The sequence below is a fragment of the Ovis canadensis genome, chromosome 17, assembly GCF_042477335.2.
Source record: "Ovis canadensis isolate MfBH-ARS-UI-01 breed Bighorn chromosome 17, ARS-UI_OviCan_v2, whole genome shotgun sequence".
Taxonomy (NCBI): domain Eukaryota; kingdom Metazoa; phylum Chordata; class Mammalia; order Artiodactyla; family Bovidae; genus Ovis; species Ovis canadensis.
In genome coordinates, this window is record NC_091261.1 from 13,144,790 (window position 1) to 13,171,177 (window position 26,388).

Genomic DNA, 26,388 nt, shown 5'->3' on the forward strand with positions numbered 1-26,388 from the left:
TATAAATACTAATAAGCCAAAATAACAAATTGTTTTTTATGTTCACATAAGAATTCAGAATGAACAAGATTTCTTTACAAATTTTCTCTTGAGAAATAATTCTATGAGCAGCCTAGATTTCTAAAATAGCAATGGGCTGAACATAACTATCTATTTTCCTTTAATTTTGTGTGTCTAGGGGATATCTTTAACTTAAAATTTAACTACATTTCCAGGACACCAATTTTGAACTACTCACATTTCTAAGACTTTTCTTAATAAGACCCCAGATAAGGTCCCATATCATAGCTCTAATCATTAGAGAAATAGTTGGTGTGAATAAATCTTATATATGAAAATTCTATTGTATAAAGTTGAGTAAAACATTACTACTCAACTTATAGTAGTGTGTTTGATTTAAAATGGTGTTTCTGAATATTTTAGTTTAAAAACTTCATAGTCTTCATCTCCGAGAGATAGTGAAAAATTTCTGTGAAACAGAAGAAATTATTTATTCAACAAATATCTATTGAGTACCTTCAGGGGCCAGGCATTGTTCTAGTCATTGAGGATACAGCAGTGAGAGAAAGGCTATAGAAAAGCAGCCACTTGGTAATTTGTAATTACTTCATCAGAGTGATAGTGCCATGGGGAAAACCGAAGCATGGAAAAGCCGATGAGGAATGTGGTAGAAGGAACTGCTATTTTATCCATAAGAGAAAAAGCCATTCAGATAAAGGGACTCTGTGCAGGCAGAGATGGCAGCAAATGCCAAATGCACGAGGGGGAAGCACGTTTGGTGTATGGGAGGAGTAATAAGAAGACGTGGGTCACAGTGTTAAGCGAAGTGAAAGTGTTAGTTGCCCAGTCACGTCTGACTCTGTGAAATAGACTGTAGCCCACCAGGGTCCTCTGTCCATGGAATTCTCCAGGCAAGAATACTGGAGCGGGTAGCCATTCCCTTCTCTAGGGGATCTTTCCGACCCAGGGCTTGAACCCAGGTCTCGAACCCAGGTCTCTTGCATTGCAGGCAGGTTCTTTACCATCTGAGCCACCAGGGAAGCCCAGGTCACAATGTTAGGCAGGGGCAAAATTCTGGGGGCCTCGTGGGCCACTCTGGAGATGTTGGCTTTTGCTTTGAGTAGGCAGGCACTGGAGAATTCCAAAGAGGAGAGCAGCGTAATCTGATTAAATGTTGTAACAGGGTCACTCTGGCTGCTGTTTTGATCATTGTGAATGTGTGTACAGGTGTTCACGCTGGGGGCAGGTACTCCGTGGTGGAAGAAGTGCTGTTAGGACACTACTGCAAAGATCCAAGCAAGGGAAGGTGAGAGCTTGGACCACGGTGGGCAGTGTGGAGCTGGCAAGAAGTGGTTAGTTAGGCCCTGCGCGTCAACCAAACTGCCACTAAATCTGACATGGCTCATGAAAGAGAGGAGTGAGGGGTGACTCTGTGGTTGGGGCCTGAGCAACCAGAAACATGGAGCTGCTCTTTACTGAGCGGGCAGACTGCGAGAGGCAGGTCTAGAGTGAGCCCCTGGAGCTGAGTTTTTCCCAGGGTAGGTTGGAGGCACTAATCAAACATCCAAGAGGAAACGTTGCAAAGCAGTTGAGCTATGAGTTTAGCAGCTGAAAAGGGAGGTTGTGGCAAGAAATATAAATTGAGAAGCATGAACTTTCAATAATATTTAAAGCTGTGACATCAGCGACATTTAGGGTATGGACCCTTTAAGATTTTTGTGTATGAACCCCTTTGAAAATTTGTTAAAACCCACAGACTCTTTCCCTGAATGACATTTTAAATACACAAAATAAAATATATCTTAAATATTTAGGTATATATAATTGGTATAAAGAAAGCCAGTTATAATAAAACAAGTCATCAAAACATCTAAAAGTTACACAGTAGTAAACTAATATTTTTATTGATACATTAAATAATGAGATCTAACAGTGAGCAAAATGATCACAGTCACTTCAAAGAAATCATATGCATAAATATTTGTAACAGTTATAATGAGATGGAAATATCTGCAATTTTTTACTCACATATAAACTCACAGATCTAGCTGATATTACTGTGGTTTGGTTGTCTATGTTCATGATTTCAGGAAATGCAAAGTTCATCTAGAGGTCCATGAAAATAAAGAAATGTTTCCCTTTCAAGATCACAGAGACTAGGCCTGTGGACTCCAGGTTAAGAATCCCTCACTTAGGGGTGGAACACAGCTAAAGAGGGGAGGACCACGGTGCAGAACTGGGGATTCTCCAGCATGAACAGGCAGGGGGAAAGGAGACATGACAAGGAAAATGGAGAGAACGGGACAACATTTAAAATTAAAAGGAGACAGTCTAAGTCAAGAAACGTGTTCCTCTTTAAATATCCTCAGTCCTACCTATGCATTTGGCAGACAGCCTCAGCGTACATACTTCACGTCCTTATCAAGTCTTTTATTTACATGTGCTTTTCCATATTGTTTTAGAATTCCAGTTCCTTGATAAGGAATTGTGTTTGTATTATATTTAGGGAAACCTAGTCCATGGGGTCGCTAGGAGTCAGATGCAACTGAGCAACTTCACTTTCACTTTTCACTTTCCTGCATTGGAGAAGGAAAAGGCAACCCACTCCAGTGTTCTTGCCTGGAGAATCCCAGGGATGGGGGAGCCTGGTGGGCTGCCGTCTCTGGGGTCGCACAGAGTCGGACACGACTGAAGCGATTTAGCAGCAGCAGCAGCAGGTTTTTTCCTAGAGTATCCTTTATCCAGGGCACATTAATCACTAGTATTTTCAATTTTATGTAGAGTAAATTGATTTTCTACATGACATGCTTTCCTTTCAATCACTAGATTGGATTTTATGGGAAGATTAGATTTTGTGGGATCTAATGATCCCACAAAATAGCTACTTTATCCACTTTGGCAAATATTAAGTCACAATTCACCATCTAAACAATGAAAACAGCAGTTTATAATATATACAGAAATGTAGACTTTAATTGGCTTATTGAAGACATAAAGCTGATAATTTATATGATGATGCTGATAAAATACAATACTCATCCATAGCCACAAACGGAAGATGGAAAGGCTGATCATTAAATTGGCAAATAGGAGGATACTGCTAATATATGTTGGAAATAGATTCATATATGTTTTAGATATATACACATATATAAGATACTATAAATTGATATGGGCATCTAAAATGAAAGCCTAGAAAGATTATGGAAAAGCTCTGACAAATGGCAACAGAATTGCAACATTAAGCCTACTACTAAAAGGCATACCAAAATCTGTTAGAGTAATGTTAAAAATAGATACAGCTTTCAAGTATCTTCCTTTAGTCTATTTAGGTTGAAAGATACTTTGAGAGCAACTGGAAAGTGTAAACACATACTGAAGATTAGACAATGATATTGGTGTTAATTCTCTAGGGTGCAGTTAAGCTGCTGTGGTTACATAGGAGGTTGTCCCAGAAATGTGGGCTGACGTGTGTAGGGCTGAAGTGTTACACTGTCTACAGTTTAAAGTTTCAGTAATCCAAGGGGGAAAAGTAAGTGTCTCTGTGTGTACTTATGTGTATAGAGAGAAAGAGAAAGAAAAAAAAAAAAAACAGAGAAAGGAGACAGGATATGAGGGAAAGTTTTAATTACTGAATGTTAGAAAGTGACAAAGGTATTCACTCTACTAGTCTTTAAATTTTTCTATAGATGGGAAAACTATCAAAATTAAAAGCTGTGGAAAAAATTCCACAGAAATGTATAGATTGTTAATCTCCTACAATAATGGTACATAAATCTATAACAGACATACCTAAAACAAGGAGGTAATGATGTATAGAGCATAAATTTTAAAAGAAATATGAATTTCATATAAACTGAATTCAAAATACAAATCATTAAATAGGACAATCATTTCATATGCATTAAAAGTGTGATACACAGGGAAAAATAACTTCCTGATGTCCCCTAGTTGTGCCCTTCCAATTCAGGGTCTCTAATCTCAACCGGATCTCACTGGGGCTCAAAAATGATCAGTCCTCAGTTTCTCCAAAGCTCCAAAGCAGTATTTACATTGTTATCATTCTCAAAAGTTCCATTACTCTTTGAGCAGATGATCTCATTTCCAAGTTCAAAGAAAACAGAACCATCAGATGGGAAGTCCTTCGCCCGCACGCTCTGTGGTAGATGCTGCCATCTGGCTGATCCAACTGCCATTTCAAGTCTCTGATTTCTTCCACCCAGAAGAGAAGAAGAGGAACGCTTTCCCAGCCTCTCTTGGAGTGACACGTGGCCATGTGACCCAGTACTGGCCAATGAGATGTAAGCAGAGGGATCCTGGAGGCCTCTGGAAACACTTTCCTGCTTAGAGGACCAAGTGTAGCCAGCACCGTCCCTCCCCCTTCCTCCCGCCTTGCTCGTGGCCCGAAAGGGAAAGGTGAATGCAGGGAGGCCACCCGCTCAGCGGACCTCGGCGAGGTGCACCCTGGCACTGAGCGCAGAAGCCATGCCAGCAGGTGCTTCCCTGAGAGAAAGACTGTCACTTCAGAAAACTAAACCTCTGCAAGAGTGGGCACTCTTAGTAGCTGGGTTTTCTGTTATTTGCAGTGGACAGCATTCCTAGCTGACACTGAAGCTGTTGTCTCGAGGGCTCCTTATCCAGCACTATGGATCCCACTCCCACCTTCTCAGCGGCCCCTCTGTTGACTGCACCCCGTCCCCTTCAGCATCTTCAACCTTTCTCTAACTATTTCAGATCATCAGTGTTTCACACACTCGTTTCCCCTTACTAAATAAAACATTCATGTATGAAACAAACTGTCCCTCAACCTGCCATCTTCCTGAGTTGCTTCTGGCTTATCTCTGCCCCTCCTTTCACCATCATTCTTCTTAAAAGAGCTGTCTACATCCACAGTCTCCAATTCCTTATTTCCTGTTTCTCGACTCACTGTATCTGGATTGTGCCCTGGCCACTACTGAAAGTGTTTTGCCAAGGTCACCAGCTACATCTTATTGAAAAATCCTATGGGAATTTTCCTGTTTTTAACTTAGTTGACCCCTTTGTCGCATTTGACACCATGACCATACTATCCTTTTTGAAATATTTTCTCCCTTAGAATTTTAAAAAGTATTCTGTCCTAGTTTGCCTTCCTTCCTCTGGGAGAGCCTTCTGAGCCTCTTTTGAGGGATCCTGTTTTTGCCTGTTGGCTGAAATTAGTATCTATATATGGCTGCATCCCCAATCTGCATCTCTTCAGGAGCTCAAACCCTCCTCTTGCCCATGTTTTCTTTCTCCACATCCACCCAGTGCTCCAAGCCAGATTCTTAAAGGATCCTTGATGTCCCCTCTCCCCCTGTTCCTCAAATCCAGTTAATAGTAATCCCTGTGAATTCAGCATCCCAAAGCTCTGTGACCAGCCCCCTCTTTCAGTCCTGCTAATCTTCTCCCAGGTTAACCTCTTCCTGCATCAGCTTCCTAAGCCTCTCCCTCAGGTAACCTCATCTTTAGGCTGTTGTTCTGGTGGTCTTGCCACCCTCTCTTTCACTTCTAAGCTTGTGTGCATGTCCTCTGACCAGAATTTGTTTTCACAAGGCTGAGTGTCACTAATGCTAACCTTTCAATTCTCAGTTTAGGTTTCCACTGCTCTGGGACCTTAAGCTGGCTGGGTGTTCCTGCTTGTGTTTGTATAACATCCTATACCCCTTCTATCTTATTTTTGTTTTGTTTTGCTATGTAAGGACACATTTCATTTCTCCAAGTACATTCCTTAGATTATAATGCCAAGATTTGAATTTTCTTGGCACTAGGACAGCAATTCTCTGCATAGCACAGGTATTCATTAATGGTTGTGGATTGAATCCCTATAATATTAAGGATCTGCACTTAAGTTTTTAAAGAATCACTTACTCTACAATGAGAAAAAGGACATAAATATAAAGAAAGCCATTAAAATGACTTTAGCAGTCATTTAGACAATTATATTCCACTTATTGAGGAGCGCATGGAAATCCACTCCAGTGTTCTTGCCTGGAGAATCCCCACAATAGAGGAGCCTGGCGGGCTACCGTCCATGGGGTCACAAAGAATCAGACATGACTGAGCAACTAAGCACAGCGCAGCATTCCACTTATTAGGATGGATATATGCTACTTTTGAAGACAAGAAGTGACCTTCTATCATCCCTGAGGTATATAAATTGGTATTGCCTATTGCAGTAAAAATTCCAAGAAAAATAATTAAACAAATTTTGTATAAACCATTAAATCTATATGGATTGTCCACAAGGAAAAGGGCATAAAATGCATTCAATCACTTTAGTGTTGGTGAGACTAGCGGAACTCTCATATACTGCTGGCAGGACAGTAAGATGATATCATCACTTTGGAAAACTCCATAACCATTTCTTAAAAATTAAGCATGCACCTATCATATACCTCAGCCAGTAAAAATGCATGAGGAAAAATTATGGAGTGATAGAAATGTGCTATATATCTTGATTGTGACAATAATTATATAAGCCTACACATTTTTCAAAAGTCATCAAATTGCATACTTATATGTAAGTGACATTATCTTATGTAAATTAACTCAGTTTTCTTGATTTTTCAAAAAAAATTGCAAATATTTTGACTGGGTAATTTGATGAATTAAAGAAGTGCTATCTTAAGATAGGATAATGTTATTTTGTTTATAAAAACTAAAAAATAACATCCTATAATTTATAGTTACATCCTATTAATAACATACTGACAGAATGTTTTAATGACTAATATTTGCTTCAGAACAATTCAGACCAGAATTATGTATAAGTATTTAATAAACAAAACTTACCATATAATGAGAATTATTGAAGCTGGGTGACTGATATATGGGTAGCACTATACATTTATCTCTACCTTTTTGTAGCCTTTTGAGAATTGTTAGTTTAGAAAGTAAAATAAATAAAAGTGTAAAAATATTTAAATGCATCCCAAAGTTTTAACATGACTTAAGTAGAAAATTTAATTAAATAAAGTCTAATTAAGTCAATCTAATTTAATCATCAGAGAAGCAGAGGCCAACAAGACTAAAATAATTTAAAAATAAGACCCTTATGTAACAGTGTTACACATAAATTCGGAAATAACAGCGTGACATTCTTGAAACATCAGATTATTACCAGGATTTACTGTAATTAGTTTTCTTTACTTAATATGCATGTGCTTCAGATTACAAAACCAAGAAGTTGCTTTGTATGATGAACCAAAGGCTGACACTTTGATCAGCTGAAGCTTTAAAAAATTTTTCAGCAATCTAATTGTCAACACAATATAATTTAATACAAAAAATGCCATCTGAATTCCAGATAAATTTTAAGATAAGCCACCTATTTCTTGATTCTAAGGAGAAAATGGATTTTTTTTTTCCCCCAGGTTATGTAAGCTATGTACATGGGATTCCCTAGTGGCTCAGATGTTAAAGAATCCACCTGCACTGTGGGAGACCTTGGCTAGGAAGATAGCCTGGAAAAGGGAACAGTCACCCACCCCAGTATTCTGGCCTGGAGAATCCTATGAACAAAGGAACCTGGCAGGCTACAGTCCAGGAGGTCACAAAAAGTCAGACTGGACTGAGCGATTTTCACTTTCTTTCACTTCAAGTAGCTCAGCTGGTTAAACATCCGCTTGCAATGCAGGAGACCCCAGTTCAATTCCTGGGTCGGGAAGACCCAATGGAGAAGGGATAGGCTACCCACTCTAGTATCCTGGCCTGGAGAATTCCATGGACTGTATGGGGTCACAAAGAGTCGGACACGACCGAATGACTTTCACTTTCATGCACATGAAGTGTACGACCAAAGGGTAATATTGTCCTCTTTACTGCTAATACAAAATATGTTTCAGTACAATAATATAAGTTCACAAAGGAAAATTATGTCTATATGCCAACACACTCAATATCCAAGAAAAAAAGATCAAGGCCAAAAATTCAAAGAAATAAATGTCAGTTTTAAATTTTATCAATGATGTTTCAAGCCAAATATGGTATGGGGATATGATTTGGGACAAAATGCCCGACAAAAACTGTTAAATCAATTCATCCTTTCAATTCTATGTTCATATGCTTTAGGATTTCAGATCATTAGCACTTCTATGACTATTTGCTTCTCCCTCTAAATTGTAAGCTCTCTGAATGCTCAGTCCTAAGAGGTGTTTGTATCACCCGTTAAACCCCATACAACACTGGGATTCACAAAAATAAAAGCCTGAAGCCGAATGAATAAAGCCCACATCACATACTGTGGCACCCTAGATCTTAGAGCCATATTGCTCACAGATGGGGTGGCTGACTGCCTCACAATTTCCAGGTGGCCACGCCTGTGTGACACCCTTTCTCTGGTTAAAGACTCTACCATCCGGTCACACAAACCAAGAGCAGGCACAAACCAAGCCTGATTCATGAGAGTCCTTCTTCCAGATCTTAGAAATGGATTCTGAGGAGACATTGCATCCTTTTCCTCTAGAATCTGAGAGCTTTAGGCGTGTAAGCTTTGGGGCTGTCAGGGGCTGCTTGTTTAGTTGGACAGAGAAGCTAGTTTCTACAGCCAACATCCAGAAGGCAGAGCGGGGAGACAGCACGTGCTCAGATGAGCCAGGCATCTCTGAAGTCAGCTTCACCCCTGCTCTTTCCACAGTGAGGTTCATGTAAGGACTGCATCACTAGATGCCAGAATTCCAACTAACACAGGCAGAGTTCTGTATTACTGTAAGGACTTTCGGAATTTATGGGGTCCCAAATCCTCATGCTACTTATTAGGAAGATGGATTAGAAAGGTTAAGTACCTTGCCCACAGTCTCACAATGAATTTGTAAGGAAGTAGGAAGCTCTGGAAGATTCTACAGCTGGGCTCACCCTCACTCATCCTAACTCCAACATTTTTCAGTGTTCTTGCAGCTAGGTTGCAGGCATGTGGCCAAGGCTCCTGGCCAGCAGAGCTGTCTAGCCAGATCTTGGATGAGAAATGAGCAGTGAGAGGTGACAGCCGTGGAGGAGCTGGTGTCTTCTGGGAAGCCTGGTGGGGGAGCCATGTGCTGCTCCCAGGACAGCGAAGGGGGCCCTGGGCGCGCACCTGCTGCCTGCCTGAGGCAGCTGTGGCTCAGAGGCACCACTCTGTTTCTGTGCTGTGATTGAGAAGCACCCAAATTGTGTTCCCAAGATTCTGGGAGCCACCTAATAGCTTTTAATAAATCTCTTTCTGCTTAAACCACTTAGAGTTCTGCTAAGATTAGGAACCTTGACTTACATAGAATTTGGTACCTGAAAATGGGGTTCTGTGCCTAAAATGTAGAACTGGGTTCCTGGAGGAGGTGGAGCTCTGAGCAGGAAAGGCACACATACTGGAAGCAGAAAGCTAGTAACTCTGTGACACGAAATGCTGTCAAACTATCCCCGGTGCACCTCAGAAGACAGGCAAGGTGCTGTGGATGTTCTGTTAGAGGAAATAATACGAAACATTTGCCTAAATTCAGGAGACTTAATAGGAGTACTCAGAATTCCTAAACTCCTTCCCAAATTCAGTATCACTTAGAAATTGTTTTCAACTGCATCAAAACCTAAAACAAACAAACAAAAACCAGGGAGATAAATCTGGGATTTTTTTTCCTCAAGCTTTGAAGATGAATGGACATTATAAAGGAAGAGTCAGTCTACACACTTAATATGTTGAAAATGGCAATCCCAAATCATCAGGAAACAATAAAATGATGAGCAATTTGCTAAGAAGAGAGAGGAGTAGATAACATGCTATGGCGAGAGTTCACTGAGATCACTTTGTATTTCGCTCATGGACGCTGCTGTGCAGCTTAAAATGTATTTTCATATATTCCTCCTCTCTCTTCTTCCTCCTCGGTGTCTCCTCCTCCTCTCTCTCCTCCTGTCTCTCTGCCCTTCACTTCCCCCCTCCCCTTCTCCTGTCTTTCTTTGAGAACCCTATAACCCTATAGGATATCTGGACAGGCATTATTCATTATTTATCGTTGTTCTCAAAGAAGAGAAGGAACTGGAGCTTTAAAAAGTTTTACAACTATTTTAGCATTAAAAATCAAGTGTTAGAATCATTAATTAGAAGTAGAGCAGATCCAGGTTTGGTGAGGCCTGAAGCTAATATAATTTGCAGAAACCTTGCTAAGGAAAATAATACAAAACTAAAAATATAAACTCTTATATGAAAGTTAATAAGAAAAACCACAAATTATAATTTTACAAAGCTGAAAAATATCACCAATATCACAGAATATGGCAAAGAGAATTTTTTTTAGTAATTATTTGCTTAATATCTTCTCCAATATCTTTTCCTACATGTCTATGCGGCATAATCTGATCACCTCTTCATATGAAAATAATTTTTTACATATAAATGTCTATGTAAATAGTTAAAAAGATTTTCGTTCTTCAGTGAAGCAGATTGAAATGTATTCTTTATTATTAATAGTTCTGAAAAAAATATTCAGCTTCACAACTCTTTTGTGTCCTGTAAGCTTAAGTTTGGGAAAGAAGTTTCTTTCATGCCCTTGCTATGGGCGGTCAGAACATTTCCATGCTCTTGTGCCAGTTAATCTTACATGCTTTATGACAACACTCAACCCGCTTGTAATGATGGTTTCTTTTGTGTGATATTATGAGTCTTGTGCTATTTTATTTACGTCAGTGCTGCTCTAGGTGTGCTTGGTCATATCCAGCTCTTTGAGACTCCATGTCGCCTGCCAGGCTCCTCTGTCCATGGAACCTTCCAGGCAAGAACACTGGAGTGGATTGCCATTTCCTACTCCCGTGGGTCTTCCCAATCCAAGGACTGAACATGCATCCCTAATGTTTCCTGTATTGGCAGGTGGAGTCTTTACCACTAGCGCCATTGATGTTAGTATTGTTGTCAAATCAACAAGTTAATTTACAGTTTGGTGGAAGTGGACAGAGATTATAAGAGTCCTGCAGATAAAACACCTTATTCTTAGAAAATTTACAAAACATCTGCCTCTTTGAGCACAACGGTAGGAAGGGGCCCATGCATCAGGGATCCTGGAGTTTAAGCTTCATTGGCTTCATGGTGAATATGCCTCTCTGCTTTTTCCATTATGTGTTCCTTGTTTTAATTTAACTTGATTCTTTTTGTGACTTTATTGGGATATAATTGACATAAACGTTGTATAAGTTTAAGGTGCACAATGTGATGATTTTATATAAGTATAGCTTGCAAAATGTTTACCACAATAAGGTGAGTTAACAAATCCTTTGCCTCACATAATCACCAAATTCTTGTTATGGTGAGAGCATTAAAGCTCGACTCTCATAGCAACTTTCAAGTTTACAGTACAGCAGCATCAACTTAGTCACCCTGCTGTACATTAGATCCCCAGAACTTATTCAACTCGGAACTGAATCGTGTACTTTTCGACTACCACCTCCCCATGTCCCCTGCCCCTAGGCCCTGGCCACCACCGTTTGACTCTGTTTCCAGGAGCTCAATGTTTTTGATTCCATATGTAAGTGAGATCATATACTGTCTATCTTTCTCTCTCTGACCTATTTGACTCAGGCTAATGACTTCAAGGTCCATCCGCGTTCACACGTGTGTATATCACAGTTTCTTTACCCATTCAACTATTGATGAACAAGTTAGTTGCTTCCATGTCTTGACTACGGTACATAATTTTGTGAGGAACATGAAGGTGCATGACTTAGCCTTTTCATTTCTTTTGGATAAATACCCAGAAATAGAATTGCTAAATCATACGGCAATTCCATTTATAACTTTTTAAGGACTCCACATACTGTTTACTATTTTGGCTACACCAGTTTACATTGGTGTAAAAGGGTTCCCTTTTCTCTAAATCCTCACAAGCAGCTGTTAGCGCTTGTCTTTTTGATAATAGCCATTATAACAGGTAACAGGTAATAACTCACTGTGGCTCTGGTTTACGTTTTGCTGATGATCAGTGGTACTGAGCACCTTTCCATGTACTAGTACCACATTTGTATGTCTTCTTTGGAAAAAATATCTCTTCAAATCGTCTGCCTATTTTTAACTGGATTGTTTGGTTTTCTGCTATTGAGTTGTAAAAATTCCTTATATATTAAAAAAATTAACTCCTTGTTAGATATGTGCAAATATTTCCACCCCTTCTGTAGGTTGCCTTCTCATTTTGTGGATTATTTCTTTTTCTGTGCAGAGGCTTTTTAGTTTAATGTAGTCCCACTTCCTGGTTTTTGCTTTGCTTTAATTTTTAAAATGTAAGTCTTGCTTTGCCAAGATTCAACTCTCTGCTCCACTTTAATCATTGGTAGAAGAAGAGGAAAGAAGTGGCAAGAGAATAGAACATTTCCTGTGACATTATTGTCACTGGAACATTTTACTTCTCTTCTTGGGAACCAAAGGAGGACAGCTGCCCTCTCTCATCTGACCTACTTCATCTCTCTAAGCCTCTGTTTCTCCATATGTAAAATGGGGGTACTCAAGGCCTTTCAAAAGTTATGTCCGAATGAATGAATGAGTTCGCTGGATTAGAACTCTGAAGGCTCCCGAGAGACCTGGCCCTGTGACTGGAGCAGGACCATTTCAGATGTGAGGAGAGAGCCAGAGAGCTGTGGGGAAGGGACTTGTGTGCCGGGGGTGGTGTGGCGCGTGGCACTGTGAGACCCATCACAGGGTGCCAGGACAGAATAGACGGTTCTGGAGAAGTAGGTGGGAATGTGGAGGGACTGTGAGCCAGGATCGGGGTGGCGGCAGGGCACAGCAGGCCTAAAATCAACTTTACCATGCTCCTTTATCTGGGACTACGCTTCAGTCCATCATTTGGAATACACATAATGGGAAATACCGACAGCACACTGAATGTCAGGAGGTTTCTAAAATTCTGGTAAGTATTATGAGAAGAGGTATATATCAGATGAATGTTTAAAAGATATTAAAATGCTCAAAGGCAAAAGGGATAGAAGTACTGTACAGTCCTTGTAACTTAGCACACATTGCCAAGTTCAGGAGGGCTAAGTAATGAATGTTATAATTGAGCTGGTGACAAGAAAGCAAGGGATTCTTGGACAAATTCTTAGAGTTACTGTAAAAATATGTATATCCACCCATTCCAGTCCTGGCTGGTACAATTTCTCTTCAAAAGTTTTTCACTGCCACCTTCTACTTACGATGTTGCTATTTAGTTGCTCAGCCATGTCCAACTCTTTTTGGGACCCCATGGACTGCAGCCCACCAGGCTCCTCTGTCCATGGGATTCCCAGGCAAGCATACTGGAGTGAGCTGCCTTGGAGTGAGTTGCCATTTCCTTCTCCAGAGGATCTTTCTGACCCAGGGATTGAACCCGAGCCTCCTGCATTGCAGGCCGATTCTTTACTGCTGTGCCACTGGGGAAGGCCCTTTTGTTTATGATGTACTGAAAGCCAAAGGACTACTTCTCAGGGACCCTATTAGCAAAGAGAAGAGTTGACTCACTGGAAAAGACTCTGATGCTGGGAGGGATTGGGGGCAGGAGGAGAAGGGGATGACAGAGGATGGGATGGCTGGATGGCATCACCGACTCGATGGACATGAGTCTGAGTGAACTCCGGGAGATGGTGATGGACAGGGAGGCCTGGTGTGCTGCGATTCATGGGGTCGCAAAGAGTCGGACATGACCGAGCGACTGAACTGAACTGAACTGAGAAATTAACAAATGAATAGGTCAAAATAAGGCACAAATCTGTGCTTGCATAGCATGAAAGATTATTTTCTGGACCATATAAATATCTCTAGTCTGCATGATTACTATAAGGGGTTTATTATTATCTCTTCCCAGTTATGCCATCCATGTCCACAAAAATAAACATCCTATTAAAAATAGATGATGAAACTCTGAGTCCCTCATAAATTAAGAACAATTAACTTTATCTTGAGAATACTACTTGACACATGGTAATGATTGCTTCAAAAGTGCTAAAATTTCATTTGCAAAATTCCTTTTTTGAAATTTTTCCTCTTTTATTTCCTTGATACTGATTACTTTCTTCATATAACAGGTGATTTTAAATTACATGTGTTTCTCCTAAGAATATCCACAACATATTGATAGATGATCTATAGTTATTGCATAGTTTATTACAGAATGAATATTGTCCTACTTTGAAACAGAATTATAGCTTATAAGTATACAAATAAAATGTCTTATTTAAAAATATTAAGAATTCAGCAACCATTTTCTTTGGAAGGTCACTAAAAGGCAGTGGAACTTGTTCTGAGGACTAGTTCTGCCTCTTCTTCCAAAGACCTACTTATCTTTAATTAAGTCAGTCTATTTCTACAAAACATAATTTTCCTTTTTAGCGAAATGCAGATCATATCAGCTTCCTAACCACTGCACAGAGCTATTATGATGACATCAGATATGAAACATTGCTTCAAGTACAAATATGAGATATAATTATTTTAATAAGACCGGTAATTAAACTTCTCCTTTTCCCTTTTAGGTTTACTGTCAATCCCTCTGTCTAAAACCAACTTAATAAATCTATTTTGACAGTTTAATTATGTGACTAAAATGATGTTCATGGGTACATCAAGAAAAATAGACATAGATACTGCTTTCCAGCATCTTTTAATAGAGAGGCTTCCAAACAACAAATTAAAAGTTGTCTTTCACAGTAACCTTTCCTTTTAAGTTCTATACTCACTAGCTCTAGTTCAGTGGGTTAAACACGGTAATTAAGCCACCTGGAAACTAATAGAGCACATATTTCTATGAACAGTGAAACATTTACACTTTGACATCTGGTTCCTGTCTCTGGGCTTCCCAGGTAGCTCAGACGGTAAAAGCGTCTGCCTGCAATGCGGGAGACCTGGATTCAATCCCTGGGTAGGGAAGATCCCCTGGAGAAGGAAATGGCAACCCACTCCACTATTCTTGCCTGGACGATTCCATGGACAGAGAAGCCTGGTAGGCTACAGCCCAAGGGGTCGCAAAGAGTCAGACACGACTGAGCGAGTTCACTTTCTTGGACTTTCTTTCCTGTTTCTGGATTTTACCAAGCATCTAAAATTTCGTATATAATTCTAAATGGTCCCTAGTTTATATCCTGGCCTTACCACACACTAGTCATACAAAATAAACCACAAGAGTTTTGGTATTTTGTGAGTTTTATAAAATGAAATGAGTAACAAACTGCAAAAATTATGAAACCAAGAATTCTTTTTCTAAAAGTGTTATTGAAATAAAACAATTGGTCAAAATCCTGTGGAACTTACCCACTATTTAATATAGAAGAGAAAATTTCTAAAATTTCTAAACAGAAAAGAATCTTACTAAAGTTTGGAACAGATATTTGAGTTATTTAATGTATCTGGACTATGAATAATGATATCATTTTTCTCTTCTAAAATTTAATAAATTATCTTTTAATATTATTCAAGCCTTAATAATTCAGTCATACAGGTCTTGCTGCTGCTGCTGCTGCTAAGTCGCGTCAGTCGTGTCCAACTCTGCGACCCCATAGACAGCAGCCCACCAGGCTCCCCCGTCCCTGGGATTCTCCAGGCAAGAACACTGGAGTGGGTTGCCATCTCCTTCTCCAAGGCATGAAAGTGAAAAGTGAAAGTGAAGTCGCTCAGTCGTGTTTGACTCATAGCGACCCCATGGACTGCAGCCCACCAGGCTCCTCCATCCATGGGATTTTCCAGGCAAGAGTGCTGGAGAGGGATGCCATTGCCTTCTCCCATAAAGGTCTTAGGCCACTTTAAAATGAAACTCTTGCTCCTAGTCATTCAAAGTACAGACGCTAGAACTAGATGGTAGTTGGTGCAAAATCTGGCGCTGTCCCTCAGAGCTGTCAGACCACAAATTACTCTCTGTGCCCGAGTTTCCTCGTTTAGAAAACAGATATGCTAACAGACCTCCCGGAAAAGACTGTGAGAGCTAAAGGACAGCACAAGGAACCCACTCAGAGCAGCGCCCGGCACTCATCAGCCCCGCAGTCATTGCTCGTTGTTCACGGTCACTGTTATTTCTCTTACACTTTCCCACCTTTGGCTGATACTTAAGTAAAAGCAATCACTGTAAGCCAGGATATCTACAAATACTCTGGGACAAATAAGATGGTCAAATCATGATAAATATGACTCTTAGGACTTAAAAGTCCTAAAAAGGGTTAAAGATGTGAACAGAAAGCTTATATAGGATGTATCTATAATAACGCTGCTGGAATAAATGTATAAATGAAAAAAAAACTACCTACACAAGGTCAAATGAATTGTCCATAATTTAATGACACTTTGTCATACTTCATTTAATTTAGCCATTCATATTTTTAAAAATAACCTCAATATATCTTGGACTAAATTAATGAAATTGATTTCTAAAGGGTATTTATAATAGATATTGACATGCTTTATATGCTGAATTTTTTTAATAAAAACAAATGCTTAATTCTAAATCACTGATCCCTTTTTAGTCAATAGTGAGTTTTCCAGCAAGAATAGAAAAAATAATACTTCTAAAGAGCAAACAACATAGAGTAAGAACAAGGTAGAAGTTAAAAATTTAAATTCACAACTCTAAAAAGTTTTGATGAAGACAATATATGTGACACCCAAGAGCCTAAACATAACTCAAATATTAAACTTAGAACAGGGAAGGAAGGGCAAGGAATTGGGGTAAGTTTTGCCATAGGCACACAGAATATTCAAACTGGACTATAAACTTGTTTTAAAAATATAAATTAAAAAATATACACACACTGTAAAACAGAAGTAACCCCAAATTAATTACCCATTAAAATTTAACTAGGCTAACCTTTACAATAAATACTTTCATATACAAATTAAGAATACAGTAAGTCCCCTACATACAAATGAATTCTGTTCCAAGAGCAGGTTCGTAAGTCTAGTTTGTTCATAAGTCCAACAAAGCTAGCCTAGGTACCCAACTAACACAGTTGGCTATATAGTACTATACTGTAATCAGTTTATAATACTTCTCACAGAAATACTACATTAAAAAATCACAAAAATAGAGAAAACATTTTTAATCTTAAGTACAGTATCTTGAAAAGTACAGTAGTACCAGCCACATCACTGCTGCTTTTATGCATGCTTCTGGACATCCTGGGCTTAAAATAAAAATACTGCACTACTGCGCTCTATACAATGCATGTGTCCTCCATGGCTCAGCCGTGCCTGACTCCCTGTGACCCCATGGACTGCAGCCTGCCAGGCTCCTCTTTCCCTGGGATTTCTCAGGCAAGAATACTGAGTGGGTTGCCATTTCCTACCCCAGGGGATCTTCGCAATCCAGGAATCAAACCTGCGTCTCTTGCGGCTCCTGCATTGGCAGGCAGATTCTTCACCACTGAACCCCCTTGGAGGCCCACTGTATACAGTATGGTGCAGTGAGGCACACAAAAGCACAGCCTTTTGTAGAGGTTTTGTGTGGGTGACAATGTACACCAGACGTGTGGACTAACTTATGTGACTGAACATGTGAATGCATGTCCACAACTCTGAAAAGTTCACAGCTTCCAGGAGCATGTGTAGGGAACTTCCTGTATAGCAACCTGCTAATTTGCACTGGAATGAGAAATCTCCTGTTCTACCCACTCTATTAAACTTTTCTTTAGCTTGTGCTCCAATGTTTACTCAGATCCTAAAACATGAACCTCACTATAATCCTCCAAACCAGTTTCTTCAGACTTGAGTTCTGCAGCAAAGTAAATATGATTTAAAAATATTCCTGAATTTATACTAGACCAACTTCAACAATCCCTTAGTTTTGGTTTGTCACCTACTTTGGATATAAACAACAATTACAGTCAAAGCAGGGCAATCTAGGGATTAAAGGCCGTGAGGCCCTCCTGAATGTAGTTTTAGCTTTAAATCACAGCATCTGACATATTATAGTCTCAATGTCCTTATTTTCTAAATAGTCTAAATTGAAGATTTCCTATTTGACCCAGTAATTATGTGTACAAGTACCTTTTGTATTTTTAAGAGACTAGAGTTTTGGGTTTTGCTTGAAGTTTAATTATTAATTTATTATATTACATATGATCAAAGAATCAGACCTATAAAATTTCTCTTCTCTGAAACAGATTATAGTAATCTTGAGGATGCTTGGAAATAAGGGGCATACTTATCTTATAGGGGGAAAATGCCCTATCTGTAGCTATTAATTCAACACTTATGTTCCAATACTCTATGTTCTTTTTAATCAACTTGATAAATATGAAGAGCTGTTGAAATCTTCCAGAGCAGATACAATAGTGCTGACTTAAACATATTAATTCTATGTTATTTTTTCACGTGACAGTGCATGACCACCTTATCGCTGCTGTGTAGGTACATTTTTATGCCATTTGAATCCTACTTTAATATCAATAACTTTATTTAATTTTTTTTCTTGCTCTGCTGGCTCTCCACTGCTGTGCCAGTTTCCCTCCAGTTGTGGTGAGCAGGGGCTACTCTCTCGTTGCCGTGATCAGGTTTCTCATTGCAGTGGCTTCTCTTGCTGCGGATACGGGCTCCAGGGCACGCACGCTTCAGTGGGTGGGGCTCTCGGGCTCCAGAGCGCAGGCTCAGTAGTTGTGGCGCTCTGGCTTAGCTGTTCCACAGCATGTAGGGTCTTTCCAGATCGGAGATTGAATTCATGTCTCCTGCATTGGCAGGTGAACTCTTCTTGTTCCTCGCATATTCTGATATGCCTAACTCTTGCATTGTTTTCCTTCAGTGTGCATCATAATACTTAGCGGGACTTTGATTTTAGCCTAAGAGACTTCATCTTCTTATTTGGGAACTTTGTTATTATCTGTTTCACAGCTACGGTTTTTGCAGTCACTTCTGAGATCTTGTTTTGTGCTTTCTGTTCCAGTGTTTGCCTTGTTTTCTGACTTTTAGAGTAGCATTCATTCATCCAGCAGCACATGCTGGATATTGTGTCTCATGTTTTCACTGCTTTCACTTTGTTTAAGGGCCTAAGCAGGTACTCATCTTTCAGGTTTCTCTGTCCAAACATCACTTAATAAAACCTTCTTTAACACTAAATCTAACTATGTTTCCTGGGAATTCCCTGGTGGTCCAGTGGTTAGAACTGGGCACTTTCATCTCTGTGGCCCCGGTTTAACCCCTGATAAGGCAACTAAAGGTTCCACAAGCTGCAAGGTCCAGCCAAAAAAAATTATGTTCCCTTATTACTCATTTTCATAGCACTCTTTAGTATTTCTTCAAAATATGTTTCTTGATTTGTGAGTTATTAGTTTAATGTCTACCCACATACTGAGCTCCATCCATCAGACAGCAACTTTGTCTGTCCAGGGCACAGCCAGGACCCAGAGTAGTAGTAGTGTAGTAATGGTTAGTTGAAACAGTTCAGTGTAGTCGCTCAGTCGTGTCCGACTCTTTGCAACCCCATGAATCGCAGCACGCCAGGCCTCCCTGTTCATGACCAACACCCAGATTTCACTCAGACTCACATCCATCAAGTCCGTGATGCCATCCAGCCATCTTATCCTTGGTCGTCCCCTTCTCCTCCTGCCCCCCATCCCTCCCAGCATCAAAGTCTTTTCCAATGAGTCAACTCTTCGCATGAGGTGGCCAAAGTACTGGAGTTTCAGCTTTAGCATCATTCCTGCCAAAGAAATCCCAGGGCTGATCTCCTTCAGAATGGACTGGTTGGATCTCCTTGCAGTCCAAGGGACTCTCAAGAGTCTTCTCCAACACCACAGTTTAAAAGCATCAATTCTTCAGCACTCAGCCTTCTTCACAGTCTAACTCTCACATCCATACATGACCACTGGAAAAGCCATAGCCTTGACTAGACGGACCTTAGTCGGCAAAGTAATGTCTGTGCTTTTGAATATGCTATCTAGGTTGGTCATAACTTTTCTTCCAAGGAGTAAGCGTCTTTTAATTTCATGGCTGCAATCACCATCTGCAGTGATTTTGGAGCCCCCCAAAAATAAAATCTGACACTGTTTCCACTGTCTCCCCATCTATTTCCCATGAAGTGATGGGACTGGCAACAGAGGATTAATTAATTAATAATCTATTTAGTCTTACAAATTCAAATTGTAGTCCTCTTTAAGAATACTTTGAGGGAATTCCCTGGTGGTCCAGTGCATAAGACTTGGTGCTTTCACTACAGGGGCTGAGTTCAATCCCTGACTGGGGAACTAAAATCCTGCAGGCAACGTGGTCAAATAAATAAATACAAAACACTGATTCAATATTGACTGAAGGGGTGGTGCACTATTTTCATTCATTTTCATGTTTATATTTTTTGCACTTTTAAGTGTTTTCTGATCATTATTCTTGATAAAGAATAAAACGATTTGATGACTCTTTCCCTATGAAAGAAAAAATTAGCACTAATTTGTCTATTCTTATCTCTCACCAGTGCTTACTTATTTTTATTAAAAGGGGCTTGAGTCTTTTCATCCAGAGTCTCTTGATTAACTCAATAACATGGTTTAAGTACAAGACATGGAAGGGCACATTACTACTGCAGATAGGATGGAAATGTTTTGATTAAGCATCAGCAATTTTATAAAAGTTATTAGTTGAATTTGGTTACAGAAATATTATAAAAATTTTTATCTGGATTTTTTAAAACAAAATAAAAATTTCTGGAACAAACTAAATGGTCTTCAGACACCAAACAGTTGAAGTTACCAACAAAACTGTCAACGTTTTGACAATATTACTTCTGATTCTATTGTCTATGTACAGGATGTTAACTTTCTGAACATAATCTTTAGGTTAAGAGGAAAGAATGTATAGGTTTTCTAGTAGAATTCAGAATTATCCATGAAACTTTTCTAATACTTACTTGTTCCCAGATAACTGTGCAGGCTAAACTCTAAAATTGTTGGTACAGGACTCATTTGTATCAGAAACTGTCACTTAAAACGTGCTGGATGAATGTATGAGTACCCAAGGGGAAAATGCTAATATGTATAAAATATTATGTTATAAAATATAAAATATTATAAAATAATGTATTAGATAATGTTATAAAATAATAATGATTCCTGTGAAACATTTTGATTGCTAACATGTCTTGAATTTAGTTATATGGGAGAGCTCATTTTCGCTTCCGACAAACTTTTTCAAAATACTCTGAGCTGTCCTCCTTTCTTTCTCAGTTGCTTTTGGCCCTCCCACTGGGCAGACAGCAGGTGCTCTAAAACCATCATGGTAACAAGCATTTACCTGATGACATAAGGTTACAAATATAAACAATGATATTAATCTGTGCCAACAATAATATGCCCTAGAATGGGCCATGGAACTATTGATCAGAAACTGTTTTATCTATTCTAAGTCCAAAAATAAAGTTTGTTGTCGCTTGCTGTTCAGTCACTAAGTTATGTCTAACTGTTTGTGACCTCATGGACTAAAGCCAAGCTCCTCTGTCCTCTACTATCTCCTATGTATGTGTGTTCCTTGCTAAGTCATGTCCAACTCTTTGTGACCCCATGGAATGTAGGCCACCAGGCTCTCCTCTCCATGGGATTTTCCAGGCAAGAATACTGGAGTGGGTTGCTATTCCCTTCTCCAGGGAATCTCCTGACCCCAGGATCAAACCTGGGTCTATAGTTTGCTCAAATTCATGTCCGTTGAGTCAGTGGTGCTATCTAACCATCTCCTCTTACGCCACCCCTTCTCCTTTTGGCTTCAATCTTTCCCAGCATCACGGTCTTTTCCAGTGAGTCAGAGCTTCAAATCAGGTGGCCAAAGTACTGGAGCTTCGGTTTCAGCATCAGCCCTACCAATGAATATTCAGGATTGATTTCCTTTAGGATTGATTGGTTTGATCTCCATGTAGTCCAAAGGACTCTCAAGAGTCCTCTCCAGCACCACAATTCAAAAGCATCAATTCTTTGGCTTACTAAGCCTTCTTTATGGTCCAACTCACACATCCATACATGACTACTGGAAAAACCATAGCTTTGACTATATGGACCTTTGTTGGCAAAGTGATATCTCTGTTTTTTAATACTCTGTCTAGGTTTGTCATAACTTTCCGTCCAAGGAGCAAGTGTCTTTGAATTTTGTGGCTGCAGTCACTGTACTCAGTGAATTTGGAGACAAAAAAATAAAACTTGTTACTGTAAGGCCCGACCCTGGGGGCCGTGATGGGCCGCCCCTGCTCGCCCTCCTGCCAGCGGGGGAAGTCCCTAATGGAAGGAGCCTCCCAGATCCCGGGGACCAATGACAGCACACATCGCCAGCTAAAGCCGCCCCACCCCAGCAACGTAGAAGGACCTGTCAGCCTGCGATGCCTCGGCCTGGTGACCTATCCGAACCCCCATCCATCTAGCCTGACCATCCCTCGCAACAAACGTATAAAAGCCACCCCCAACACAGTCCGGGCACACACTTCCTAGACCTGCCTCATTTTGGTCCGGGAACCCCACCCGGCAGCGCTTCGCCATTAAAAAGCCTGTTAGACACTTTTTGGTGTCCTGGTCTTTTACCTAACAGTTACTGCTTCCACTTTTTCTTCTTCTATTTGCCATAAAGCAATGGGACCAGATGCCATGATCTTAGTTTTCTGATTGTTGAGTTTCAAGCCAGCTTTTTCACTCTCCTCTTTCACCTTCATCAAGAAGCTCTTTAGCTTCTCTTCACTTTCTGCCATTAGATGGGTACCATCTGCATACCTGAGTTTGTCGACATCTCTCCTGGCAATCTTGATCCCTGCTTGTGATTCAACCAGTCCAAGTATTTCACACGGTGTGCTCTGCACATAAGTGAACAGGCTGACAACATACAGCCTGTCCTACTCCTTTCCCAAGGACACGCTCGGTTCTGTTGCTTTTTGACCCACATGCAGGTTTCACAGGAAGCAGGTAAGGTAGTCTGGCACTTTCATCTCTTTAAGAATTTTCCACAGTTTGTTGTGATCCACACAGTCAAAGGCTTTAGTGTAGTTGATGAAGCAGAAGTAGATGTTTTTCTGGAACTCCCTTGATTTTTCCATGATCCAACAAATGCTGGCAATTTGATCTTACATTTTCTTAAATGAGACAGTGATTTTCATAGAGGTAAAGTGGAAGTTTTAGCAATATAAATGGGGGCAAGGAGTAACATTATGACATAAATGTAGTTTCACTGTAGAAATTTAGATAAATAAAAATAAATTATTTTAATTCAAGTTGTGGTTTTATTTTTTAACAGACATATATGGCAGAGGATAGGTCAATCATACAGAGTTTAAAGCAACTCAAAATTATTGCTTGCGTTAGTACAGATATTATGTTGTTATTCAGTCACTCAGTAGTGTCCGACTCTTTGCAACCCCATGGACTGCAGCACGCCATGCTTTCCTGTTTTTGACCATTTCCCAGAGCTAGCTCAAAACTCATGTCATCATGTCAGTGATGCCATCCAACCATTTTGTCCTCTGTTGTCCACTTCTCCTCCTGCCTTCAATCTTCCCAACATCAGGGTTTTTTCCAGTGAGTCAACTCTTCACATCAAGTGGCCAAAGTATTGGAGCTTCAGCTTCAGCATCAGTCTTTCCAATGAATATTCAGGACTGATTTCCTTAAGGATTGACTGGTTTGAGCTCCTTTTGGTCCAAGGGGCTCTCAAGAGTCTTCTCCAACACCACAGTTCAAAAGCATCAGTTCTTCGATGTTCAGCTTTCTTTATAGTCCAACCGTCACATCCATACCTGACTATTGGAAAAACCATAGCTTTGACTATACAGATCTTCGTTGACCAAGTAATGTTTCTGTCTCTGCTTTTTAATATACTGTCTAGGTTTGTCATAGCTTTTCTTTCAAGGAGCAAGCATCTTTTAATTTTATGGCTGCAGCCACCATCTGCTGTGATTTTGGAGCCCCCCAAAATAAAGTCTCTCACTGTTTCCATTGTTTACCCATCTATTTGCCATAAAGTGATGGGACCAGATGTCACGATCTTAGTTTTTTTAATGTTGAGTTTCAAGCCAGCTTTTTCTCTATCCTATTTCTTCCTCATCAAGAGGCTTTTTAGTTCCTCTTTGCTTTCTGCCTTAAGGGTCGTGTCATCTGCATATCTGAGGTTACTGATATTTCTCCCAGCAACCTTGATTCCAGCTTGCGCTTCATCCAGCCTGGCATTTCACAGGACGTATTCTGCATAGAAGTTAAATGAGCATGGTGACAATATACAGCTTAAACGTAGTCCTTTCCCATTAGTTACCGGTTAAAACTATATGAAGAAACTGGCCCACCTATGGAGGGATATCTCAATTACTAAGTAACAAAAACAAACAAAAGCGTAGCAATTCAAGAGTAAATTGAGACAAAGTTCATTATAAGAAATATGCTCTTTGAAAACTACTTTTGTGTCAACAGTGAATAAATTACTAAAATTATTCACTAGCCAAATAATTAAATAACTAATTACAACTACATTTGACTTTTATTTTGGAATTTGGAAAATTGTTTTTGTGGTTTTAAATTTTCCTGCTATTTAAGCTGCCAATCAAGCTTTTTACTCTACTTTGGCTGTGAATTTGGAAATACTCTATTGGAAACAATCTAAATGTCCCACAGGAGGGTGCTGGTTAAATATGCCATGATATATATAGATAATGGAGTGCTATGAAGCACTCCTGAAATAAAAAGCATTTAACCATGAGGAAATACTCCTGACATTAAGTTTTTAAAAGATGCAGAAACAGTATTTAATATAATCTAAATTTGTATTTGTATTTGAATGTGATTGCCACCCCCCCCTTTTTTATGCTAGTCTGAATTTAGTTTTCATCTCTTGCAATCAAAAAAGTCCTAAATAGAAACTTGTAGGTTATTAAGGAAAATTAATTTTAAGAACTTTTCTGAACAGTTTGTTTTTTAAAAACTGACACCTTATTTTTAGAAATAGTATCACTTTATAGCTTTCAGAGTCCTTGTTAAAGCCATAGAATAAAACAAAAGCACATATGCCTAAAATTATGTTTTCTGCCATAGACGTATGTTGAAAAAACAACATTATTTTTAGTATCTTATAAATATACATTGTATGCATCAATACTTCAGAACCTATCCTTCTCTATGTCGCTCTGTAATCATGGTACTACCATACACACTCGTAAATTTGAGTAAATGATGATTATCTTAAATTTAAGAAACTGCCTTATTATAAAGTGTAATCAGAAGTTTTGCAATTTACATATACCAATTAATCTTAACCAATACCAGGAAACCAAAGATATTCTGTGGGCTCATTCTCCTACCGTGTTTTTTGCCCACTTTCTACAAGAAAATGCTTTCATACCTAACTAAATGCCCTATCTGTTGTATAAAGGCAAATTTATGCACCTCCTCCCTGAACTCTAAACAGGCAACAAAATAACACCTGTGAAAAGATCTTATAAGAGGAAGAAGGAAGAGACTCCTTTGCTCCTTGAACCTGCAATGCTCCATCTTCAATATCTAAACACTGGAGAGAAACAGCATCACTTATTTTAATATAAAACATGTTCATAATTTTTAATGAAAAATTGTTTATAAAAATGAACTAAAAATTAAAGAATACAGAATATTAGTAATTCCCTTAAAATGAGTAATACAACTTATTTTAACTTGCTCTTCATTTAAATTACATCACTGACCAGACCACAACAGGCCTTTTCAGCTTCTGAACATATCCTGTGAAACACAAAGTCTTTATTAGCTTTGCCAATGATACTGTCATTACCAAGTAAAGTGTCAGGAAACTTGGGCTAATTACAGCTCAACAGAGTTCACATTCTGATCTTATAAATGCAGTTGTGTGTTGTTTTATACATATCTATGCCCATTAAGTATAATCTTCCTCTGAACTAAAAATACATCTAAAATACTCTTCAGTGTGAATAAATTATGGTCTGAGAATAAAGTGGGCATTAATAAGAACTGATTCTGAGCAAGGAGATGCATAGCAATGTATAAATAATATACATGCTTGCATTTGGTAAATGTAACACATGTATATGTAGTTTTTTGCAAACAACAGAAAACTTTCAAGAGAAGCAAAAATGTTGTTACTATTTTTATATCACTGAGAGCATTCTGAGAGTTTTTCAGTCTAATTCATTTATAAATACTGTGCAATAAATACAAAGAAATAATCTAAAATTCTCAAAAAAATGATTACAAATGTATTATAGTTTTATCACACCTTTATCTTTAGTGTCTATTTGATCAAAGAAAGCATTTTGCTTATGGGAGCATGAAACTGTCAACAATTCACCCTTCAAAGCTATAAGGATTTGAAAGCCTGGGAGACCTGGGTTTAATTCCCAACTGAGCTTCTCCAGCAAGTTACTCAACCTCTGTCTCCCTTCCCTCTTGGAAAACAAGCAGGATAACTACTTCAGAAGAGAGTTATAAAGATTAAAAACCTCTAAGGAGATGATCTCTCAC